Below are 8,910 nucleotides of genomic sequence, written 5' to 3' on the forward strand. Positions count from 1 at the left end.
TTTAGCAATGTATTTCTAGATAACTTTTTAGCCATAGTCTGAACTCATAATATGAGCTGCAAAAAGGAAAATAAAAGAAAGTACTAGTTAGTTGACTGAATATAAGTAATTCCTATTCAGTCAAAGTGGTCCATTGTTTATGTTATTCACTACTTTAATGTTTTAGAAACCTTTTGAGAACAATAAAAGTACTAGGTTATTTGTATTAGGCTACAGGTAAAGTGGGTTAGAAAAGGTGTGCCCTATTTCTAAAAAACTATGCATGTATTAATCTTGTTTCGACAGCACAAAATGACTGTGTGACCATTACACATGTAATCTTAACACATAATATGTCTGTTTTTTTAGGAAATAAAGTTATACAAAGTAATTTTCTGTTATACACTAATTTCTTTGTTGAGTAGATGTATTGCTGCTATGGTATACATGAACTGTGCATACAATTGAGACACTATACTTTGTCTTAACATTGCACCTTGAACTGTAACCTCTTGCTCATATATTTACTGCCCAAAGGATTGTAGACGTACACTTATCAGGGATTAGTCCTCTGAAAATATACAATTATTGTTTTGGGGTATTGTAGAAAGTCTTTCCAATATCAATTTCCAAGTGCAGTTTATATTATGGATACAACCTCAAACATACTGGCTTAGGTTTCTTTTTGCCGTTCTTTGAAAGGGATGAAACTTGTGGCATCAAAGCCCAAGTGCTTTATCCAAGTAGCTCCTAAAGTCAGAGCTGTTATAGTGATTATGCCCTTATGTCATTTACTTCTAAAGTGTCAAGGTCATGGTGTCACAATGAACATGAGTGCTGTAGATTAAGTAAGTTGAGATGTGTGGGTTGAACAAACCACTCTTTCAGAAGTTAAAGAAAGAGTAAGAACCAAGCTCAAGTGGGGAACCCCTTCTGCCGGTTCCCTTGTCAGAATTAATAAAGCTAATATTGGTGTGGTCTTCTCAAGATGCTTCATATGCCAAACATCTGTTTAAATAACTTTTTTTGGTTTTGTACAAAGGAAACCCAACAGCAAAAGCATTGAGGCTTTGTGTCAGGGTTAATAATTGTTTGAAGTTGAAACTTCTGCAACTTTGACATTTTTCCCCATATTGTGTTCAGTGGGCAAAATGTGATTTGATGACTGAAATTGGGCTGATTCTGTATCGTTCTTCTTCCTTTTTCTTTTCTGAGGTCTTAGTGTGTCCGCAACAACAGATAAAAGAAAAACATAAGGTTCAGTGAAGAGTGATTTAAAAAAAATAGTTCCTCTGTGAACCAGCATTTTAATTAAAACCATTTGTTCCAAGACCTGTACTCAATGTTTCCCATTAGTCATGTTTGAGGGATTACAGACAGCACCAATGAATGTCAAAGATGAAATGGAAAATGCAGATGTGCGAACAATGTGGCTCTTTTTATACAGCTATACAGCTCAAGCTATCACAGCTTTTTTTGTAATTTTGAAAAATTAACTGGCATGGACAAGGTTCCTTAAATCCACTTAAAAATAAAGATGAAATTCCTCTGAAAATATAAAATCTGGAAGACATTTCTTGTGGGTCAGCAGGGGAGCTCTTCAAGGACCTTTAAAGATTTCTTTAAACATTTGATCTTTTTCAATTACATTTCCAGCACTGACCAATAAAATGTTATGTTAATTCCCATGTATTTCATTTCTGATTTTGTCATTTTATTTTATTAAAGGTTGGCTTGATTTTCTTTTGTGAACAGTTATTTTGAAACCTTTGAAGTTGAAACAAAATCAAGATCTCACAGGCAGATGGGTGCTAGGTAGTTAGTAAAGAAGATCCTGGAATGCAGACACATTAATAATGGCCCTGTTAATATGCTGTGTCTTGTCTGTATGCATGTCAATCATTTGCGCACCATTGTTCCAGGGTTAGTACCTCTGTCAGTCATGTCTTGTATCTTCTTCCTCAAATTTCTCACGACAGAAAAAAAGGCAATCTGGATAGCCTATGCCACTTTCTCATTTCCTTAGTCCTTGAGTATCAAATCCATACTGGCAGGGTTAGTGTTCTTCAAAAGCCTTCCTTAATTATGTTGTGTATGTATGTACCTAATGTCTTTACATATATGCTCTGTATTTGATCTTTCAGAGATATTCATTGTTTAAACATACCACCTACAGTGTGATTCAGTATTTAAAATACAGAGAAGAATATTATTTCACTGAAGCAGGCGATAGAAAGACTTTTCCTACTTGTGCTTTGAGGAGAATAAGTGAGGGATATTCAGTAAGAGAAGTGACATGTTATACTGCATCCAGCCACTGAGAAAGGAAAGGCAACGATCAGTAATGAGTTTGGCTGTTGGCCCCGTATGATTATTAAGAATTGCTACTGATAACATAGCTGTATGAATTATATCATGGCATTGGCATTTGTAATGACATCTTTGCTTTCCCCATTTCTTTCTGTTTGTGAAATAGCACCCTGTCAGCACTCCTGCAGATCTTCAGAGAGGAAAGAGTTTGGAAGGAAAGAACACGTGCAAGGGTTTCGAAAAGCAGGTATCAATATTTTCCTTTTATTTGTCTACTTTTCAAGATTTTGGCATATTTATGGGGCTTTACTTTAGGCGCAGGCCTTTCGATGTTATTTGCAGAGAGCACACTCTGTTCAAATCAAGTTAACAAAAGCTGAGTGCCCAGCCATGTGATCATGACCTCGCAGATGAAGGGCCAAACGATGTGATGCAAATGGGATCCAGCATTTATGAGAGCTCCACACAATTAATAATGGTACCAGGTTATGAAATTCAAAGACTGGTAACAATTATTTTATAAAAGCTTAGTTTTAAGCAGAACATTGAGGGGCACGATATGAATTAAGCAATAGCTTATCAAAAAGAAGAGTGAATTGTAAGTTGTTTTAAATCTTAGTAAGTTGGGTGCAGGTTTTAACAAAAATGTTACTCTGGTCTCTGCTGGGCTCACCGGAAATGTTTTACACATACCTGTGAAAGTGGAATACTGCCTGCCCAAGAAACCTTTTAAAGCATTTCCTGCAATATAACATTAGAGTGTTTTTCCTTACTGCAGGACATAAACACATTAATACTGAGGGTCAAGTATTTGATATACCATGTTGAAAAAAACATGTTAAAATATGTAACACTCAAATGTTATTTAAAAGAACAAAAAGTAACATTTAAAGATTATGGTTAAGTGTTAAAAAATGTAATTCGATCATCAAGTTAAAATTATCCTATGTTATACAATAACTTTGTGAATGCTAAGATGGAAAGCAAGAGGCCTGCATTGTCCTGACTGAAGAAGTGTAACCACTGACTCTTGGGGCTGAGTCAGAGGAAAATGTGGTGTGCCAAATGTGAAATAAATAAAAAGAAAGAAAAATGGCTGCTCTCTTGGCTGTACCCTTGGTCCCTTGCTCTTTGTTAAAACCATATCTCTGCTGCTCCATTGCCCCCAGCTACATTAAATCCCATTAAATTCACCTTCATTAAAGCAGTCCTCTCTGCTCCTTGCAGCAGCCCCTCTCAAGGACAGAGCAGTAATGAGGCTGGACTGGATTTAACCTTGAAGAGTACAGGTTTTCATTTCAAAATCAATAACTTATGGTTCAAAACTGCCACTGGATCCAGGCTATAATTTTCAAGCATTAATTGTGTGGATTAGGTTTCTCCAGCAGTGAGAAGGTATTTAACTCTAAGCTGCAGTGTAGATATTGCATTTATCATTTATTTCCCCTCCTCTATTTTGTAATAGGAATTGACAGCTTGCACATTTTCTATATTAGTGACTGTGTGTGCCTGTGTACACTTTGCTGCACAGATGGGATATCTTAAGGAGATTGTATTTCAAAGGCTTTGTATGAGTATAAGTAATTAGGCTGTACAGTGAAACCAAGCAGAGGGCAGGAGGCTGGAATATCCTCAATTCAGTATTGCAGCTCAGTGTCATCATTCACTCTAAAGAGGTAGAAATATAAGATGTCTCCTTCACAGATGTGCCGGCAAGTTTTGGCATTCACCTGCTATCAGAAGTCGAAAATCTTGAATTATAAATGTAAAAACATGTGAATGATAGGCAGATAGCAGCAACAAGAAAAAAAAACTAACCTATAGTGAAGGAGTGACATTTGTTTAACCTTACGTAATTCTCCATGTTTTAGTGGGACATTTCCCATATTAGTTTTGCTTTCATTGTCATAAAATTGTATGGAAAGCATTAACTTGTCCTGCGGTGATAATTTCTGCCCGACATGTTCATAATATGAAATATTGGATCTTTTCATAAAATGGGGAGGGCTGAGGCTGTAGTGATCACTGGAGCTTAATTTTTTAATCAACTTCTCTCTTTAAATTAAGCTTTATTAAATTACAAAGCTCACACAGTGGGAGTAGGACACAGGCAGAGATGGCCCAGTGTAAAAAAAGAGCTTTGTGGGATAATTAAATAAAATTAATAAAAAAACCCGCCAGCATAGACTGAGGAGAATGGGAGACCCGGTAGCCATTTTCATGCTCTGCTTTTCTTTCATTCATTCTCATTAGACTCTCAGCAAATTTACCATGCAGAATTATGAAAAGAAGAAAGGGATACAATGTCTCCAAGATATTGATGGATAGTAAATGGAAACACAATTACATTCAGGTTTCTTCACACGAAGAAAAAAGAAACCTCTCATTGTTGCTGCTTTGCCAGCAAGCAAAGAAATGGAACCGCATTTGGTGAAGCTTGGCAGATTTGGTTTAGAAGTCGGAGGATTCAGTACTGTAATGCTTTTTGTAGTTAATTAACATTTTGACAAAAAGTTTATGATAGTGAAATGTACAGTTTTTCATACTAGTATGGTTATACAGTTGAGAACAGGGATAGGCAACTTTATTTTTTCTACTAGAAAAGTCTTTGTGAGCGGGCTTTATTCAAGTGCAGGAACGTTTTAACTTCTCCTGTATCCTGGACTAAAGGTGTCTTTTTGTCATGGTTTTGAGGCTTTGGAATATAATGTCGGAAAAATGGATGAATTCACAGTCTGTTTCATCTTGTGAACTGTACTTTTCCTCAAAAATCCCGATTAATGGTATTTGTTACATTCTGTTCCCAGTATTTTTCATCTCTTTATAGCAGTCATTGCTTTATATTCCGTGACATTTTTTCCAATCCTGTCTGACTTTTATAACATTTTGTGAATTTTTGTGCCTGATAAACCTTTTAGCTAAAATATCAGTTAATTTAAACTGGCCTTAATAAATCAGGTTTCATGTTCCACATGTATTTTAAATGACACACTCCGAACATTCAGCTTTTAATGTTGGACTATTTTCCTGCAAATGATGAACTGATGGTATCTTTTAAAAGCATTTGAATTGAACAGCAGGTCACCAAGGTGAAAGGCACTGGGAAACATGAAGTCCAAACATAAGGAAAGGAGGAAGCTTTGCCCTAAATTATTTTGAAAATAGTTTATCCCCAAATAAATAGGAGACTTTGATTCTGCTAAAACAGCAGCGATTAATACTTCGTATTGCATTGGCTGTGTACATCATAGGAATCCCTTTTATATATTTTTTTATCTCACACTATCTGGCCCAATCTTAATGGCGTACTTTGTCGTGTCAAAGAACTGTTATACCATCAAATCAGAGAGGTGCACTGGAACTTGTCTTTAGGAGGTTTATCTGGAATACATATCTTGCTAATTTCACAGATCAGTAATGAGGCTGAACTCTCAGGAAGGATGCCAGATGAGAAAGAGTGTTATGAACCAAGACACAGGACCCAAAAGCAGGACTCGAAGACAGTTATCCAAAAATAGAATGTTGTGTATTAACAAAACTAAATCGTACTTTCAAAAAATAGAAAGTAGTTAAATAACAAAAAAACTAAGTTGTACATCAAAACAAAACTCACTTGGCAAAAGGTCTAAATCTCAAAGTAAAGTGTCAGGAGTCAAAAGGCCCAGGTTCCCAGGACATGAAAAATAACGAACTGACAAGGGAACAAAGAAACACAAGGGCTATTTATAGGTGAGGGAGGATGGGCACAGGTGAAAACTATCAGGGCAGGGCCAAGCAATCTCAAGGGCGGGAAACACACAAAAGCAGGAGATGTGGGATCTGGAATAAGAGGGAAGGATTACTTTCAAAATAAAAACAGGAAGTGACAAGATCAAAACACAAAACTAGAGTAAAAAACATAACTTAACCTAACATAATTGTCGAGTCACAACAAAGAGTTCAGTCTGCCAGACATCTTACTTTTTTTGTGGATACTTCCAATCCACAATTCGAAGAGATAGCCAGCTCAGACCATGATGTATCATATTCATTTACTTTGTCATTATGTTATGTCATCAAATTGATTAGACATCCATTATATTATACTAGTTGCATTGAGATGGATAAAAGTGCATCATCCAATAGAAGAATATTTCAGAAGTGTAAAGCTATTAGCCGCAACAGTCCCCTTTATGGTCATGTCTCACACTTCAACATTGTGCTTAGAACTCAAAGTAAATGAGTAAATATAGGTCAAATGTGATTATCCTGCAAGATGAACAATGAAAGCAAACAGCCCCTCCTTCAGTATGTTTGCATCTAATGGGAGCAGTGATGTATTGTCTTTGTTTGGACAGTCTCAGGGGTCACATTTGTCTCCTACAACAAAACATGAGGTAGGTATTTCCTCTTTATGTTGACAGCCTTTGTCTTATGCTTCCTGACAAGTAGGATTTACTATATCCTGCTCTGTGAAGCATCTCCTTTACTACACTCTTTTGTGTTTCATCCATGATAGAAAATGGCTTTGGCCTTCTCGCTTTGTTTTACTATTGCCTCACATTTTACACAGCTGTCTTTGACATTTTGGAGATCCTTATCATTATTTATAGTCTCTTAAGAAGTCCCACATTGTGGTCTGGGGGAACCTGAATTTAGAGGTATATTTACCTCTATACAAATGTTCTTTTTTCAAATGTTCTCTGAGCTATTGTAAAATGTAATTCTCCTTTTTCATCTGCATCTGCGGCAGTTTGTGTAAAGTGTTTTGGTAACTGCATCATTTAGGAAGTGTGGTAGCTTTCATAATACGAGTAATAAACAGCCTTCCCCATACTTAAATATGGAGACCAATCTCGAGCATGACCATGGGCACATGTCAGATGGTAAACATTTTGGAGCCGAAATGAAAGGTGTGGAGAAACATAATGATTATGGTCAATGCATGCCATGTTAACCTAATCTTCAGAGCTGGGAAATTACCATAAGATATTGTCCAAATGTTTTAAGTGATGATCTGTCTTTGTCAGATCCATCATGTGTACCTGTCTCCTGCACAATGCATACTTTGCTAGACTTTATCCCCTGTGACCTTGCGGATATAAGTACAGGGGAAGAACTTGAAGAAATGTCTTTGGCAAGAATGCTTACAAAATTGATGTAGATTGTTTGAATTTGATTGTAGTATTAGCAGCAGCCATCCAAAAGGCAACTTGTTCTGTAGTTTTTTAGTATATAGTTGTCATGTTGTGCATTTCTCTATTGGTTTTAAAGTATGCCTCTGCTCCAAAATGTCAAAACTGGAATGTGTCCAGGATACCCTATACTTAGCCATGCTTTTAAAGAAAAAGAAAAACACATTTGGTGCACCCTGTGCACCCAGTTCAATCACCTCAATAACATCAATAACATGATATCAGATGTCACTCAACAAATCTTTGGTTGGACTTCAAAGCTGAAAATATGGTAAAATCCTATTCCAGCACCTTATATTGTGCTTTTCATCACTGCAGAGCGTGTAGTTGGGCTAATTCAGTTAACCCAAGCCTTTTCCAGCCAAGGCTCTGAAGTTTTACACTCATGCACAGTATGTTGTGAAATTGCAAACACTTTTATGTCTGTCTGTCTATCAAACTATATAATGTCCTGATTTTTTTACCCCACTGGCAGTGTCTTTTAATTAGATTATACTGGAGGAATAAGCAGAGTTTAGAATGACAATTTGTGTCCCAGACGGTGTAAAATGTTCTGTTAGACTGCCGCCAAACAGGGCAGGTAAGAGCAGACAAGGTCCTCAGGCAGAGAGCTGCTGACTGCTCCTTAAGAGATCCCCTCTCTCTCCCTCCATCTTTTAAAAACATTTTCTTACCCCCTCATTGCCGTCAGTTATTAGAAGGAGGAGAGGATAAATAAACATATTCTTCAAAGTGCCGATAATCAAAGTAAAATACTATAGTTCTCGTACAGATGATGTCTTCAGGGTAGGTCTTTCTTTGTCAGTGCTATAGAGTTTAATGTGTGCAAGCAATGAAAGCATGGGTAGAGTACAAGCTTTACATTGAAAAGAACAGTGTAAGTTATCTTAGTCATTATACTGATTTATAACTGAGAAAGAGGTCATCAGTGTGTAGAGCTGGTTGCCAATTGATAGGAACATTCATTGTATCAAATATATATCCATTTGTGGATGTGTGCTAATTGTTATAATTATTAAAGCATAATATGGGAATACATTGATAATGCCTCTTAAAATCAGCGTGTTTGATTTAGTGTAGAAATGTATCATTTACATCTAAAATACTAACCCTGTGTTGGAGAGAGAATATTGCCAATGAAAGCAGCACAGTGAACAGCTGCAGGTAATTAGAGCTGGCCCAGGAATGGCCAGGGAGTCAAAGTAAACATGGACGGTTTCCACAATCAACAACATTTACAAATGCTGAAGAAGGAAGCTACTGAATTTTTGAAGAATGTGCAGGGGGAATGGAAAGCGTAGCCAGCAGATGTTGAAAATTAAATACATGCGGCATGTGGCTAACAGGACTGTGGGCTTATTCTTCTGATGCTGGAGCCTGGAGTTCTGGAGGGCTTGAGGACAGCTGTTCTGGGTTAATGCTTACAGGTTAACATCCAGCCAGCCAT

Source organism: Notothenia rossii (assembly GCF_949606895.1).
Source record: "Notothenia rossii genome assembly, chromosome: 2".
Lineage (NCBI taxonomy): Eukaryota > Metazoa > Chordata > Actinopteri > Perciformes > Nototheniidae > Notothenia > Notothenia rossii.